Raw genomic sequence first — 19,164 nt, forward strand, 5'->3', positions numbered from 1 at the left:
TGAATTTCCTGATGAGGGCTCAACTCTCCCCTAATCTGTTGTAAGTGGTGTAATAGCACAAAATAACTGTTAAAATCAGTTTGAGAGTTTGTGCATTAGATCAACATAAAATCTGAAAACAACTAATGAAAAGACAAAAGACACAAAGTACCAATCTAATTGTACTTGCAGTTACTGAAAACTACTTTAAAGCCAACAACAATTAACAAATAAACCATTTTCTCCCAGACAGATTTAGTGTTAAAATGCAATAAAAAGTAATGCAGTAAGAGGAGTAGTTTTGCTATGCCAAATTATAAATGCATAATATTAATAGGTTGTTAAGGACCATACATTTTCATGAATGCATGAATAACAAAACATCTTTAGTTATGGGATCCCGCTAACATGTTTAACCCTGCCACATTCTGTATGTATGTGCCTGTCCCAAGTGAGGAGCCTGTAATTCAGTGGTTGTTGTTTGTTGCTGTGTTACATATTTGTTTTTCGTTCATTTTTTTTGTACATTAATTAGCCCGGCTATTATTAATCTATCAAAAACAAAAACAGTTTTTGTTTGTTATTTCGGAGCAACCATGTGTTGGTGATTGATTTGATCTGTTGTGCTATGCAATATTTTGGGTAATTCCTGCTATAACGTTTTTCTAGGATACATATAACAAAGTTGGTAGGCGAGACTTAGGCCTCCAAAGCAATTATGTTAAAAATATCTTCTTCAGCATCAACCTTTTGAGATTAGGTCAGTGTAAGATAAGCAGCTAATGGTAAGTCACTGATAATTGGAAGCCCACAATAATTGGTATGCAGTTGTGTCAACATTATAGCATAACTAATTTCCAGGTAGATTATTTGCTCCCGCACTATCAGTCATGTTTTATTGACTTTGAATAATGATATACATAGTTTACATATTAAAGCATGTCATTTCAATTTCAACATTTGCATTTTACTGTCAAAATTACACACAGACTAGGGGGAGGGTTGGGATCCCGCTAACATGTTAAACCCTGCCACATTCTGTATGTATGTGCCTGTCCCAAGTGAGGAGCCGGCTATTATTAATTGTTTTCCTGTAGAATTGTTTTACATTTGTGATTTTGGGGCCTTTTATAGCTGACTACTGGTATGCAGTATGGGCTTTTCTCATTGTTTGTGGTTGTACGGTTACCTATATGTAGCTGTTAATTTCTGTGTCAATTGGTCTCTTGTGTAGAGTTGTCTCATCAGCAATTATACCACATCTTCTTTTTATATAGACTTTTCTCTTTGTCAACAGGTTGTAAAATGCATTAAGTCCTATAAACTTTATACATTGATGGTTTAGTGTACTCCTAACTTTGCATGGAATCAAGGTTGTAATACAGTATTGCAGTTTCATTACAACAGGTGAACCTAGTTTACTTGAAAGCAAACAGAAAATGTGTGATGGAAGTTTACCTACTGAGCAAGTCCAGTCTTCAAAACTTCAGGTAAGACATGGTAATCTGAAAGATTTTTAAAAGCATTTGCTTTTACTCTCATCGTGTATGGCCATTTTGTTTATCTTCAAAACAGAGTGCACACGTTTTTCATTCTATGTTATTTCAAGATCCAGTAAATATGTGTTTGCATGATTTTTGTAATGTAAATTAAGTTGATTTGATAAAGCATTCCTCAAATGCAATATTTAAATCTAGTTCCGTCTTATTACCAGTTTAAAGTGTACAAACACCGTTAATTTTATTTTTTACGAATTAAATTTTGCTGTTTTAAAAGAATAAATAGGGTCTTTCTTGCTTGTTTAAATATCAAAATACTTTTGTTAATTTAATCAGAGTGTCGTATTGGTAAACCTAACTGTGTTTGTGGATTTGTAACAAGTCGTGTTTATTTCAACGTGGTAATTTTTGGTATTAAGATATATAACATTACCGGACTGGTTTACAATGCCCAGTATTTCCTATGAAAACAAATTAAATTAAACGATCTAGATTTTGACATTTTCTTAATATAACGCTTTGATTTCTGTGTGGGCCCAGAGCCCCAAAAATATTTCACTGGGCCATTTTTAGTATTAATGAGCCATGTTGTCAAATGGGCCATTTGTTTATAACAAAAAAATAAAAAAGGGTATGTTTCAGGAAAACCTGTATGATTCTAATTTTGGCACCCTCAACACCAAGTTTGGGAGACATATTGGTATTTCACATTTCTTTTTATCATATTTTTAGCTCACCTGGCAGAAGGGCCAAGCAAGTCTTTCTCATCACTTGGAGTCTGTTGTCCTTGGTCGTCCTGTTGTCCTCACTCGTCATCATTGTCCTCGTTAACTTTTTACATTTTGAACTTCTTCTAGAGAACCACTGAATGTAATGAAACCACACATGGCATGAATGTTCCTTATGGGGTGCTGACCAAGTGTGGTTACTTTGAAGCTGATCCATTATCCAAGATTGCCACCAGTGGGGGACTTCGTTTAACATGGGAACCTATGGACTATACATACAAATGTCTTCTTTTATAGAACCACTGAATGGAATGAAACCATATACAATGGATGAAATTGTTCCTTATGAGGTGCTGACCAAGAGTTGTTACTTTGAAGTCGATCCATCATCCAAGATGGCCGCCAGCAGGGGACTTTGTTTAACAATAAACTCATTGCGCCAGATGCACGTTTCGTCTACAAAAGACTCATCAGTGATGCTTGAATCAAAAAAATGTTCAGAAGCACAAAGGACACGATGGACAATACATACAAATGTCTTCTTTTAGAGAACCACTGAATGGAATTAAACTAAGCATGGCATGAATGTTTCTTTTGAGGTGCTGACCAAGTGTTGTTACTTTGAAGCCGAACCATCATCCAAGATGGCCCCAAGAGAGGGACTTAGTTTAAAATAGGACCCTATGGGAAATACATACAACTGTTTTCTTTTAGAGAACCACTAAATGGAATGAAATAAAGCATGGCATGAATGTTCCTTATGAGGTGCTGACCAAGTGTTGTAAATTTGTAAGCGTTCCATCACCCAAGATGGCTATGAAACCACTTAATGGTGTGAATCAAACATGGCATGAATGTTCCTTATGAGGTGCTGACCAAGTATTTTTTCAAGCCGATCCATCATCGAAGATGGTGGCCAGCAAGGGACTTCCTTAAACATAGGCCCTATGGACAAAACATACAAATGTCTTCTTTAAGAGGACCACTGAATGGAATGAAACCAAACAGCATGAATGTTTCTTATGAGGTGCTGACCAAGTGTTGAAACTTTGAAGTCAATCCATTATCCAAGTTGGCCACCAGAGTGGGACTAAAGTTTAACATAGGACCCTATGGGAAATACATACAAATGTCTTCTTTTAGAGAACCACTTAATGGAATGAAATAAAGCATGGCATGAATGTTCCTTATGAGGTGCTAAGTAAGTGTTGTAACTTTGTAAGTGATCCATCATCCAAGATGTCTGCCAGTTGGGGACTTCGTTTAACTTAGGACCCTATTGACAATACATACAAATGTTTTCTTTTAGAGAAACACTGAATGGAATGTTATAAAACATGGCAAAAATGTTCCTTATGAGGTGCTGACCAAGTGTTGTAACTTAGTAGGCGATCCATCATCCAAGATGTCTGCCAGTTGGATACTTCGTTTAACATAGGACCCTATTGACAATACATACAAATGTCTTCTTTTAGGGAACCACTGAATTGAATGAAACCAAACATGGCATGAATATTCCTTATGAGGTGTTGACCTAGTGTTGTTACATTGAAGCCGATCCATCGTCCAAGATGGCTGCCAGCAAGGGACTTCATTTAACATAGGACCCTATGGACAATACATACAAAAGTCTTCTTTAAGGGAACCACTGAATGGAATGAAACCAAACATGACACGAATGTTCCTTATGAGGTGCTGTTGCTATGAAGCCGATCCATCATCCAAGATGGCAGCCAGCTGGGGACTTCATTGAACAATGGACCCTTAGTATGGACAATACATATAAATGGCTTCTTTTAGAGAACCACTGAATGGAATGAAATAAAGCATGGGATGAATATTGCTTATGCGGTGCTGATAAAGTGTTGTTACTTTTAAGCCGATCCATCATCCAAGATAACCACGAGCAAGGGACTTCGTTTAACATAGGACCCTATGGACAATACATACAAATGTCTTCTTTTAGAGAACCACTGAATGGAATGAAACCAAACATGGCATGAATGTTCCTTATAAGGTCCTTTTCAATAATTTTTGGACGTAGGAAGGGCTTATTGTCCCGACACTGGATGGTGTTGAAAATTTAATGTCACAGTGAAAATCAGTTAGACAAGTTTTTTTGTATTTATTCAGTACTTAGGTCAAATTGCAAAATGACTTTTGTTGCATCACATTAAGAGTTGCAAAAGGTCACAGAATTTCAATGTGAAAAGGGTAGTTTATTATGCACTAGCTATTGATAACCATTTTAGATATATATAATAATAATTTTCTAGCATAACTTATAAAGAAATATTTAAAGTAAATGCATTTGAAATGATATTTGGTGCTTGACCATTGCAACAAATTAAGGTCTTTGTTAATTGAAAAATTTTGCTTTCAGATGACAAAGAAATGCTATGTTAGTCTGAAGAGATTTTGTATTTCTAAACTGAAAGGTAACATGTTAATACTTGTATATATACTGTATATGTGTTTTATGATATATGAAATTGTTCTACCTTTAACAGTATAAATATCAGGAAAACTGTTATGGTGTTATGGTAGCCAATCGGACAACTATCCTCCAAGGATGAGAATGTAAACAATAATAGAGCACTTCATGGACTTCAACTATGAGCAAACCCATATCATGTTATAAGCTACAATGCCTTTGTTGTTACAAATTTGAGCATTATAATTATGACATTGCTGTATGAAATCTTCTACGAAACAACCTATGAATATTAAGTGTAGAACTGCATAATTCTAAATCAACATGAACAATGAAATTGAACACACTTTCAGTAACTGCAAGCATTCTATTTATGTGTGGCAATTTGTAATTTGTTTTGTGTTTGTTATTCTTTATTCTGTATAAAATTATAGAGTTTATGTTATCATTCAAAGGAGCTAGAGGGTATAGGTCAATGAGACAGCAACCTGTTAACAAAATTGACCAAAAGACATGTAGACAAGCAACATTAAGTCTTCAAACTAAGATAGGTGTCCATGCAATATGTCAAGCTCCTAATTATCCAGAGTCTTTAAAAGTTGTGAATAAATTTAACTGACACAAACACAGATCTGTCATTAACAACCAATTCTCCAAATAATAAAAAGGTTGTACCAAGTCATATGGCAACTACTATCAAGGTTCCTTACTCTGGAAAGGGACATGCAAATGTGGGAGATTAACTTTGAATTTTGAGATCTCTTTAATCTTGATTTGTAGACTTACAAAATCTTCATGCTATTACACAAATTAATCTTACAAATTTTTGTTTTGGAAAACCCAATATCAATTATAAATGAGTAGTCTCTATATACGAATAAACAAGAAAGTGATGTTAGGAATATGTCAATAAGACAGCAACCCAAGGACATAAAAAAAACAAGACAGCCAAAACTGAATATATGGTTTCATAGAACATATGTATGATATATTCATGCATTCATTATTTAATTTTCGATGTTCTTGGCATAGGTTTTTAAAGCAGGAGTACAATATATGACACATTTTCAGTGATTATTTAAATATATGCATCTACTTTGTGTACAAAAAAGATGTTTCTTTTCATCATAGGATATAAATTTACAGAAAGGATAAGTTATTATCTTTGATTCATTTTCTTTACAGGTGGAAGATTTAAAGTAGGACAACCTGGTAGCATAGGTATGAAACTGATGAAAAAATGTCCAGATGTAGAAGGACTACTTAGCTAGTCCCAAAAAGTTTTGAATCTAAGTTACTGAATTGTCTTGACTATTGATGGATAAGATTGATTATTACCAATGGACTTTGGTCAATTAAAAGGATTGTTCTGAACATGCATGAAATATTTGCCACTAGACATTATACCAACAATCAATATAGAGATTATGGTAGCCTTTGTGACAGTACTAGTGTACATACAATAAAACTCTTAACAGAATGAAAGAATTTAGTAAAAGTTTTATATGTTGTAACAAAATCATAAACATGATAAATGTCAACCAAATTAAATGGATGCCATGCAATCAAAAGCAAGTGATTTGTCAAAAACATTCAGAGAGTTTTGAATACTCTGAAAATAATTCATTCCATTATTTTCATATGCATATGCCATTATTACAAAAGTTAGTGTGTTCTAGTGTAGTATAAGGGAACTAGTTAAACACACTGAAATATTAGTAGAAGAACACTGACTTAGATAAAAGGAAACTCCATTGTTTTCTTTGTATAGTGTAGATTTCTGACACAGTAAGGACATTCAAACATTCATTGGAGGTCTTGAGTGATTTGATTGTTATATTTGAGGTCTACAAACCTGAATGTAGACGAACTTATACTTTCATTCTTAAGAATTGAAATCAATTGCTTATCACAAATAGTAGTGAAAATAAGTTAAGAAAAAAAAGTATCATTCCCCATTGACTCATTTGTTTAATTCAATAGGCAGAAAAAGGAATAACAGTAAAGAACACAAAAGAGCAGAATATGTAAGTAGAACTTAGCTTCAGTAATTATTCTTATTTGCAGATATCACATATTGTTTCTTGGTGTGTGTAATGTCAGTTTATCTGACCTGTGATTTCACTCTTTACTGCTCTACCACAGCTACTTATATACTCTGATTACAATCTATGTACAGCAACAGCAGAAATAGTGACAAATGTAACCTACATCCACAGATAATATTTATATTAGTTACCTCATTTCCTTAGACTGTTTTAACAAAAGTGAAAACAAATAAGGCAAATATTTTGTTTTGATTTGTAAAGTATTATCAATTGGAGTAGTCAAAGTAAAGAAAATACATGGACATAGCAGGAGATGCAAAAAATATTGGACAGTACAGCAGACCACACCAAACTCCTAAAATAAAATTGACATATAAATGAAGACAAACAGCTCATGGTCCATATATTCTGACTTTGTAGGTCTCACACTATGATGGGGTTAAGCCAGATTTATGTACACACAAACCTCCCCCTTTGTATATGTGGACCATATTAAGATAAAACATACAAGAAACAAGATTTACAATCCTAATTAATTAAAAAAGTAAAAGATTGCACAAAATTTAAAAGCGGGGTTAAAATGTTCTAAAAGCTTTCTGAAACTTGATAAAATCTATTGAACCTATAGTATCTTTGTCTTCAGATTTAATACTTACCATTTTTGTCTCGCCTGTGACAAAAGTAGCAGTATGAAAGACATAGGTATTACTATCGGGTGTCGTCAGCAGCATAAACTATTTCCTTAAAGCTTTAAATATCAGAAGGTAGAAGACTGGGATGCTTCATATCTTGTATGCAGATACCTTATCTTACGAAGTCTCCGTCTATCATATGTCCTTGACCTCATTTTCATGGTTCAGCAACTGCTTGAAAAAATTTGAATTTCTCACTTATTAGGATAATCTTATTTGGTATATGGGTTCCTTGTAATGTGTACATATCTGTCAGACAAGGTTCAGATTGTAATAAACAATTAATTTCCCCATAGGCGACAATGATAGCCTTTTTCGAGATACAGACTTTAGAAAGTTGATTTTTTTAACGAAACCTTGCTAGAATTAAAGAAAAATTATTCTGACAGTTTTTTTTTGGTCCAAAAAATATAGGTTCCCATTGCTTTTCTTCACGTAATTGTACTTATCTCCCATGCCTATCAATTTTGCACTTAAAAACATGTGTCTCATCCTAGTGTTGAAAATACATCTTAGTTCCGTTAGGGCTAAGGAAAATAATTTATTTTGCCTTTGGTATAATGCAGAGTGCAAGAAGTCTCTAATGATAAAAAATAACTGGCACACATATTGACCAATCAGGATTAGCCATACTCTTAATTCTGAATACCATGTTATCTTCATAAAATGGCTGCGCCCATAAAATCTAATGGTTTATTGTAACCTTCAACTGACCTCAACCTCATTTCATGGATCAGTGATCAAGGTTAAAGTTATGTGATTAGATCCGTTTCTCAAATACTTTAAACAATAGGTCAACAATATTTGGTGTATGGAATGACTAATGGGTAAATGTCAGTCTCGCAGGTTACATCTGACCTTGACCTCATTTTCATGGTACATTGGTCAATGTTAAATTTTGTTGTTTGGTCTGTTTTTCAAGTACTATGAGCAATAGGTCAACTATATTTGGTGTATGAAATGATCTTAAAGTGTATATGTCTGTCTGGCAGGTATCATCTGACCTTGACCTAATTTTCATGGTTCATTGGTTAATGTTATGTTTGTTTTTTGGTCAGTTTTACAAATATTTTAAGCAATAGGTCAGTTACATTTTGTGTATAAAAAATTGTAATTTGTATATGTCTGTCTGACAGCATTTATCTGACCTGAGTTTCTGTGATGTTTTAGTTAAACCTTTATCTTTAAAAGAAGCATACCTGGAGGTGATTTAATTGCTTTTGAGAACATGTTTATTTTGTCTCATTTGTATTGTTGTTTTCAATCCAATTCAATAAAAAAATATATCAAGCTTTCTTTAGCCTGAAGAAGCAAAACAGTTTTAACAAGCTCATATCTGAGCGTCCAGCATAAACCGCAACTGTTACCTATGAAACACTGTATGTGAAATGATGAATGTATAAGCTATTGAAACCAGTGCAGAAAGTAACTGGTTTACTCCTGAACTGTTTAAACATATTTTACATCTTGTAACAGTTGATCTATGTGATTACTGAAGGACACCAACAGACTTTGTAAAAAAAGAACTATCAAGACGTGAAGAAAGGATTGTAACATGACTTCCTGTGTAAAATTTTACTTTCCCTCGGGAAACGAGAAATGAGAATTTTCATGCCACGAGCATGTAAGACAAATTCAGCGAGTGCACTCTTGTTTCATTTTTATTATCTTAGAAAATTTCAATATTCTGATATAATTCAAAGTTTTTTAGAAGTATTAATGTTGAATAGTATAGACCATTACAAAACCTTTCTGAAGTCAAAATCAATCAGTTTGATCCCTGGGTTTTTCATGGTACAATTTACACTGAGTAACGAGTCATGTAAGTGAACATGTTGAATTTTTTTAATAAACATAAGCAATTTTGTTTGAACTCTTAACCAAGGACATTTTTTAAAAGTCTGAATATCAGATAACCAAACATATATTTGAATATTTATTCCAATTTCTTTTTAAATACTTTTTAGGAGATTTCAAGTTTTGAGACTCTGCAGGAATTAGCTCCTGCATTGAATGAGGAACTTTGTACAGAACTAGTAATTAAAGATGTAATGGATCAAGTAGAAGTTGACAATGTTGATGACGCAATTAAACAGCAATATAAAGAAGCACTAAACGACAGAATGAGAGTATGTTTGAAACATCATATAGTCACTGAAATTAGTATAAGTAGGGTGTTCTAATTTATCTATTTCAATTTTTTCTTTTGAAGGTAAAGTATTGCTTGACAGTTTCTTGTGCCATACAAGGAAAAATAAGATTCCAACAAATCTAAAGATCTTAAAGTCCATAGACGACTTATGTATTTGAGCTCTTTCCTGTAAATTTTCGATGTCACAATGCTCCCTTTAAAATGTCACAGAAGAACTAATTGTTTGATGACATCTTTTACGGCCATTGACCTTGAGTCAACTGGTGTAACTCATTCATAAAAAACAACTCAACATTCGCATTATAAGACTGGAACAATAAATTTAAAAAAGAAAAAATGATGTGAAGCGAAATATCAAAGCTGTAAGAATATTTTTTGTCTGTCACACTTTTCCACCTTGTCAAACCTTTAACATAATTGCCAGACCTACATTTTTGAGATAATTTGACAAATTCAGAATAATTGTAAGCCAATAAATTTTAAAGCAATTTGGAATGACATTATTTTGTTGATTTACTTTTTTAGCTCACCTGGCCGAAAAGGGCCAAGTGAGCTTTTCTCATCACTTGGTGTCTGTCCTCGTTGTCCATCCTCGTCGTCTCTCGTCCTCCCTCGTCCTCATTGTCCATTAACTTTTACAAAAATCTTCTCCTCTGAAATTACTGGGCTAAATTAAACCAAACTTGGCCTTTATCATACTTAGTGTATCTAGTTTAAAAAATGTATCCAGTGACCCCGCCCATCAACCAAGATGACCGCCATGGTTAAAATTAGAACATGGGGGTAAAATGCAGTTTTTATACGACCGCAAAAAAATTTTTGTGGTCGTATATTGGTATGACATTGGCGTCGTCGTCGTCGTCGTCGTCGGCGTCGTCCGAAGACACATTGGTTTTCGCACTCTAACTTTAGTTTAAGTGAATTGATCCTATGAAATTTTACCACAAGGTTCAATACCACAAAAGAAAGGTTGGGATTGATTTTGGGGGTTATGGTACTAACAGTAAAGGAATTAGGGGCCAAAAAGGGGCCAAAAATAAGCATTTTTGTAACTTCCAGACATAACTTGTGTGTTAGTGTATTGATCTCTGTGACATTGTACCACAAGGTTCCATATCACAAAAGGAATGCTGGGATTAATTTGGGGGGAAATTGCCTCAAAATTTTAGGAATTAGGGGCCAAAAAAGGGGCAAAAAACAAGCATTTTTCTAGTTTCATGACAATAACTTGTGTGTAAGTGTATGGATCTTTCTGAAATTGTACTACAAGGTTCCATATCGCAAAGGGAAAGCTGGAATTGAGTTTGGGGGTAATTGCCGAAAAGTTAAGGAATTGGGGGCCAAAAATGGGCCAAAAATAAGCATTTTTCTAGTTTCCAGACAATAACTTGTGTTCAAGTGTATGGATCTCTCTGAAATTGTACTGCAAGGTACCATACCACAAAGGGAAGGCTGGGATTGATGATGGGGGTAATTGCCTCAATATTTTAGGAATTAGGGGCCAGAAAGGGGCAAAAAACAAGCATTTTTCTAGTTTCAGGACAATAACTTGTGTGTAAGTGTATGGATCTTTCTGAAATTGTACTACAAGGTTCCATGTCACAAAGGGAAAGCTGGGTTTGAGTTTGGGGGTAATTGCCCTAAACGTTTAGGAATTTGGGGCCAAAAAGGGGCCAAAAAACACATTTTTCTAGTTTCCAGACAATAACTTGTGTTCAAGTTTATGGATCTCTCTGAAATTGTACTGCAAGGTACCATACCACAAAGGGAAGGCTGGGATTGAGTTTGGGGGTGATGAATCATAAGGGGGTTCAAAAAATTTGGGGGGGGATTTTTTTTTTTTTCCTTTTTTTTTTCTTTTAAAATTTTCCATTTTAAGTTGGTTATTTCTGATTTATATTTAAAAGCAAATAATAATGATATGGTAGGAGATACACACCAAAAAGGATGTGTAAATTATTATATAATAAGTATTGTGCAATAGCAAGAAATTTTCAATTGCACAGTATTGCACAATAGCAAGAAATCTTCAATTGCACAGTATTGTGCAATAGCAAGAAATCTTCAATTGCACAGTATTGCGCAATAGCAAGAAATATCCAATAGCACAATATTGCGCAATAGCAAGAAATTGTCAATTGTACAGTATTGCGCAATAGCAAGAAATATTTAATTGCACAGTATTGTGCAAAAGAAGATACTTCGTATAAATTGCTTATTTCTTGACCAATTTCAATGGGGTTTTATTCTTGAATTCTTGGGGTTCTTTAATATGCTGAATCTAACCATGTATTTAGTTTTTGGATTTTGGGCCCCGTTTTTAAATTGGTCCACATTGAGGTCAAAAGGGTCCAAAATTAAACTTTGTTTGATTTCATCAAAAATTGAATTATTGGGGTTCTTTGATATGCCGAATCTAACCGTGAATTTAGATTCTTAATTTTTGGTTCCATTTCCAAATTGGTCTACATTAAGGTCCAAAGGGTCCAAAATTAAACTTAGTTTGATTTTAACAAAAATTGAATTCTTAGGGTTCTTTGATATGCTGAATCTAAACATGTATTTAGATTTTTGATTATGGGCCCAGTTTTCAAGTTGGTCCAAATCGGGGTCCAAAATTAAACTTTGTTTGATTTCAACAAAAATTGAATATATGGGGTTCTTTGATATGCTGAATCTAACCATGTACTTAGATTTTTGATTTTTGGGCCCCGTTATCAACTTTGTCCACAATGAGGTAAAAAGGGTCCAAAATTAAACTTTGTTTGATTTCATCAAAAATTGAATTCTTGGGGTTCTTTGATATGCTGAATCTAACCATGTATTTAGATTTTGGATATTGGACCATAATAGGTGAATGTCCAATTTAAAATTTTTAAGTTCTTAGACCACATTCATTCTGTGTCAGAAACCTATGCTGTGTCAAATATTTAATCACAATCCAAATGCAAAGCTGTATCAAGCTTGAATGTTGTGTCCATACTTGCCCCAACTGTTCAGGGTTCGACCTCTGCGGTCGTATCAAGCTGCGCCCTGCGGAGCATTTTATTTGCTTATATCTCTGAAACTAAAGCATTTAGAGCAAATCTGACATGGGGTAAATATGTTAATCAGGTCAAGATCTATCTTCTGTAAAATTTTCAGACGCATATGACAACCCGTTGTTTGGTTGCTGCCCCTAAATTGGTTATTTTAAGGAAATTTTGCAATTTTTGATTATTATCTTGAATATTATAATAGATTGAGATAAACTGAACAGAGCAAAATTGTTCAGCATAGTAAGATCTACAAATAAGTCAACATGACCAAAATTGTCTATTGACCCCATAAAGAGTTATTGCCCTTTAAAGTCAATTTTTCCACAATTTTTCATAATTTTTTTTAAATCTTCTCCTCTGAATCTACAGGTCCAAATTAAACCAAACTTGGCCTAAATCATCCTTAGGGTAACTAGTTTAAAAAATGTATCCGATGACCCCGCCCATCAACCAAGATGGCCGACATGGCTAAACATAGAACATTGGGGTAAAATGCAGTTTTTGGCTTTTATCTCTGAAACTAAAGCATTTAAAGAAAATCTGATCAGGGAAAAAATGTTCATCAGGTTAAAATCTATCTGCCCTGAAATTTTCAGACAAATCAGACAACCTGTAGTTGGGTTGCTGCCTCTGAATTGGTAATTTTAAGGAAATTTTTCAGTTTTTGGTTTTTATCTTGAATAATATTATAGATAGATATAAACTGTAAACAGCAATAATGTTCAGCAAAGTAAGATCTACAAATAAGTCAAACATGACCAAAATGGTCAATTGACCCCTTAAGGAGTTATTGCCCATAAATGACAAATTTAACATTTTTTTTTCATGTTTGCCTTGTATCATGAAAACTATGATATTAAGAGAGAAACATTTTTTTCCCATTATGCCTTATATGATTTAAATTATAATAGATAAATAAACACTTTAAATCTCAAAAATGATCAGCAAGGCAAGATCTATTAAAAAGTCTAATTTTGCTGATATAGTTAGTAGACTGTCACTCTTCATAGGAGTTTTTCCCCCATTTTGTGTTTTGATCAAAAACTAAAGAAGATGGAGAGAAACCAAACAGACTAAAAGATCAGTAATACAAGATCAACAAAATAGAGATTTTTGTCATGGTCTATTCTCGTCTACAATGTTGGAGAGTGTCCTTTGTTTGATATGCACAGACCAAGGTGAGCGACACAGGCTCTTTAGAGCATAGAGCCTCTAGTTTTGTAAATTAGAAATGCACTGTATTGGGAAGTATTGATCAAAACATGTTTTAAAAGAAGGCATAATTGGCAATCATATCTCATCCCCATTATTTTTATAAGTATGTAAAGCTTTGTAGACATTTTAATTTGTTTTTACTTTTGAAAATTAAACAGCCACAACAAGTACCAGATTTATCACAGCATGTTTTATGTACTGAGGCAACTGTACAAGATGATATTCCATTACTACCACCACCACCTCCACCACCAAAATTTAGAGTTCCATCACTACCAACAAACTGGGAAATTGCAAAAGACTTGGAGGGCAATGTGTACTATTATCATGCTAAAACCAGGTAATTGTTGAAAGGTAGTCATCATGTAAGGTGTGACTAAAAGCGTTGATTTTACATAAAATTCTTTCATTTGCAGTGTTCTATAGTCCTGGATTTGGTGGTTATTGTTTGGATTTTTTTTCACACCAAACAGTATGCATATTTTTGCCATTGATTTGAAATTAACAATTTAGAAAAATACAATTTTAAAATCCACAAACAAATGATTTTCTATAATTCGTACATATTTGATTAACAGATAGTATATGAAACTTATTTGAGAAACTAGAATAATGAGTATATAATTCAAGATTATGTTTAATTTACAATCATTTGTCCCTATGCATACTTTTGTGCGGGACACAGAAATACTTGGCGTCAGTCCATCTGTTCATCCGTCTGTGTGTCCATCCGTCCAGTCTTGTTAGTGCTCTTACAGGTACAATTCTTGCCCGATTTTTATAAAACTTATACTATAGGTTAAAATCAGCAATATCTCGGACTAGTTGTATAATGGTGGCCAATCGACTATTTTTAAAAGAGTTCTGCCCCTTGGAAATATTAAATTTATGGAAAATAACCTCCTTAGCACACTCACCGGTACGATTCTTGCCACATTTTTATAAAACTTATACAATAGTTTAATATGAGAAATATCTCGGACAAGTTTTATAATGGTGGCCTAACAACTTTTTTTAATAGAGTCATGCCCCTTGGAAATATTATATTTATGTGAAAATGGCCTCGTTAGCGCTCTCACAGGTACAATTCTTTTCAAATTTTTTAAAAACTTATAGAATATTATAATTTATTTTAAAGAACAAAAAAAAAGGGTTTTCTAGTTATAGCCGTTTTACCTTGCATAGATAAAATATGTGCAACGCGTGGGAAATTGGAACTCTGTTCTTTTATTTTCTTTTATGTATTCTGTTTAAATGTTTAAATTAGTTTAGTTTAGTTTAAACATATTTATTTATAGTGGATTGGGAAACAAGTTATTGAAACTTGTATTAATCCCTTTCCACTTTGCGGGTGCGAGTGCTGCCTTGTAGTGGCATTAGCCTGCTCTTTTTCAAAATCTACAAGGGTGTCTTTTACGTGCAAGAGATATGGCTCTCTCTTAACAAGGGTCAGCCATTTATCGTCCCCTTCTGACGGACTATCATCATTCCTCAAGACCATACTTGCAAATGGTGTCAAGGGAGAGCCGAAAATTCAGTCCCTGAAATTTTCTCCCCGCACCTGGGATCGAACCAGGAACCTTTGTGTTAGTAGTCCGATGCGCTAACCACTACACCACGGCTCTCCTTAGTTGGCATGCAAAGTTGTTGAAAATATATTCAAAGCAATAAAAATGTAATCTATTTCAGACAAACTCAGTGGTCTCTACCAGTTTGGGATGATTATAACAGTCAAGATGTTGTGGATATTAAGGTTTCCCTGGTAAGCGCATTAGCAGTTTAAACAGGATAACTATGTTTATCTTAATATGTAAATAAAAAGGTATATGAGATATGTCAATGCCATATCATCCAATTGACTTAAAGACCAAAAGACTGAAAGAATTAGTTTTATGAGACATTCACCAAGTCTTGGTATTTGATGACAAGTTTTGGATCATTATAGTTTGTTGGATACTAAATTTCATGGATTTTGTTAATAACCACTTTAAAAGGTTCAACCAATTACAGTGAAATAAATAAATCCACAGTATTTGTTAGTGTATGTTATCACTGGTATGGGAACTTTTTTAAAGACATTACCACTCCTGTATGTCTATGGAAAAATTAAGAAATGCAAATCAGACAAATATCGAAAAGATTTAAGCAATTTTAGATCACTGAACAGCTCTCAATTATGATCAAAACCCATATTGTACAGAAAGTTTTAAAAGGCCCTGTTATGAAAAACTGTCAAAATTTCAATTAAGAAAATCAACTGCCGAATTTGTGTATGAAATATACGAAAAACAAGGATTTTGAAAAATGCCATTTTAACAAAGACTTGTAGGGGAAAAACAATGGTGGTATTACTCCTAAAGACAAATTTGACTTAGAATGACCAATTAAGACATATATGACTTTTTACATAATTAGTTATGAGCCAAGAAAAAATGATTTACCCACATTAACCATTGTTAACATATATTTGTATAAGACTTCTTGTAGCAAAATATCATTTGGGGTAAGCCTTGGGTAATATTTAAATAACAATGCAAGGTTTCAAAATGAAACAATATTACTGGTATTTTTTCTTATTCAAAGTTCAAGCAGCCCAAAAAGTGGTATGAAAATACCTTCATCGTAAGGTGGCACAAAAGTTTGACCTTAAGCTTTATGTTAAGATAAATGTTTAAAAAAAAAAATGTTTTTGTCTGAATAAAAAATGAGAAAGGAGATGCCAGAATTCTATCCACCAGAGACTATGTTATTGACATTAATAACCACAGGACACTGTATGGCCTTAAACGATGAGCATATATATATATCATGTATAGTATGACTGCTATCAAAGATCTAAGTATGACAAAATGTGAAACAATTCAAAAGATAAAACCAATGGCCTGAGTATGCTTAAAACAACAAATGAAAAGCAAATGAAGCAGACAGCAATGTTTATTTTAATTATATGTTTAAGGATGAAGATAGGAAAGCAACGAGAAATGAGAATACAAAAAGTGTGACAGGAAATCTCTTTAGAATGGAAATAGATTCTGAAGTAATACCGCCTAATGTAACAGATGATTCAGAATCTACTATGTATACAGCAACCCAAGTGCCAAGTATGAATGAGGACGACCTATTGGCAAAAGTCTGTAAGTTGTTAAACTATATATATATTGACAGTTTATATATAGGATGTTTGTTGGTTTATGATTGAGAATATTGTGAGTTGAGACTCATTTGTCCTGTGAATAAGATTTTTCTGCAAATCAGACCATATATGTAGAAATTTTTGCTAAATTGACGAAGGTTATAACGTCAGTTAATGTTAAAATAATGTTTATAGTGAAAACTTTATAGACAATCAGACAGAATATATATTAGCTGTTATATGAATAAAAGGAGATGTTAGATATACGTCAATGAGATAACAACACGATTACAAAAATAAGCAAAAGATATCCAACATGAATCTTGAACTCGTACAGTTTTATTGTAATCAAAATGCAGTATTATCTTAAATATTATTTCTGTTTAAAGGTATTTCAGAATTATGGAAGTGGGACAACGTTGACAAGAATGACACAGTTGGTAAAATTGAGAACATCAATGTAACATTGGAAAGCTTATTTTTTATGAGAGGATTTTTGCCAGATGAGGTATGATGTAAAAAACTATGTTTCATTTTTTAAGCTAAACATGTCATCATTAAGACACATGCTATGAATCTGATTAGGGGATTTATATGAATAAACTGTGAATCCAATTTCAAGGCCACACAATTTTTACATATGATATTATGAATAAAAAGAGATCAGGATTTATAAAAAGACAGCAAACATATCACAAAAATAAACAAAATGACATCTAGAAGGCAACCTAAAGTCTTCACCTGTAGAAGTGGTTGTTGTTGGTTGCCGTCTGTCATATTTTTTTTTGGGGTTTATTGTTTTGTTATAAGGCTGTTTCAACAATTATTTCAGTGTTTACTTCAGTCATATCAATTAGTTAATGTAAAAGATTTGAACTGATTTGGTCATTAATAAAGCTCAAATTCAAGATTAAATATGAAAAATCTATCAAATATGCAATCACTTTTCAGATGTTTTTTTTTTATCTAAAATGTTAGTGGCCTCATTCATGTTCAGTCTCAACATTTAATTATGTATTATCATTAAATACAACATATGTTTAAATATTAAAACTGATTCACTAGTGCTGCCATTTCCATTTAAGACAAAAACTGTCTTTAAATTACTGTAAATTTAGAAATTATTGCGAGGTTTTTATTAATGCGAATAATGCGAGTGGATGAAGATCGCAATAATAAGAACTCGCATTCTGATACCTGATACTTATATCTGTATGCAGATTTTCCTGAAATCGTAATAATTAATCTCGCATTTTAGTCCATTCTTCAAAAATCGCAATAATAAATGCACGCAATAATTTCTGAATTTACAGTAGCACAAATATAAAATTGTGAAGATTTTAGTATTTTTGCATGAAAGAATGATGCTAGTACCTGATGCATGTCTATTGTATTGTCAAAAACAGCCTATATTTATGTAACAAAAGTATTTTACTTTCCAATAAATAGCTAAAAGTTTATATTTTTAACAACTCTGTAAAAACACTATATTTTGGGGTCAAAAAGGGGTCTTACCAAGACTACGCCTTTCAATGATTTATATCTCTGAAAACACACACAGACCCTTCATTTTTTTCTGCATTTTGAGGTCTGTTATTTATATAATATCAATTTATAACAATCATTTAAAAAGCTTGTTATTTTGAAACGTGTAGCAAACATCCTTAATCAATATAGGAAAGGGAAATGAATTACAAAGTAAATACATATATGTTTGTTACTTTCTTTTTTCCATTATTGATCCTCACCATTTTTAATTTTATCCTATTGGAAGTGTGAAGGAACATTTTCTGCCTGAGAAACACTAATTTGAAACAAAATGTATTGAAAATAATACAGATTTCTTTTTGTAGGTTATTGATGCTTATTTACATCAGCTGACTGTAGGATCAACTGGAACAATTTACATCAATAGTACTATTATGACAGCTATTGCAAACAGGCAAACAGAGACACATGGCTATTTACAAGAGGTACATATGGTATAGATAAAGTTCAAGATTGAAACAAATAAAAAGATTTAAACATATGAAAATTTTGAGGAAAATTATGGCTAGTCAAAATTTTTTCCACATGGAAACTTCATATAAGAACAATTGTTTTGCGTTTTGCAAAAAACAAAGAGACTAGCTTGGAATCTTTAAGGGGATATTAACCTATACAAACCTTGTAGCCTATATTTGACAAATTTTATAAAAAAAAATTCAACAGTAGATAATGGGTAAAAACTTAGAAAAAAATCAAAA

The sequence above is a fragment of the Mytilus californianus genome, unplaced genomic scaffold (genome assembly GCF_021869535.1).
Source record: "Mytilus californianus isolate M0D057914Y unplaced genomic scaffold, xbMytCali1.0.p SCAF_13, whole genome shotgun sequence".
Classification (NCBI taxonomy): Eukaryota; Metazoa; Mollusca; class Bivalvia; order Mytilida; family Mytilidae; genus Mytilus; species Mytilus californianus.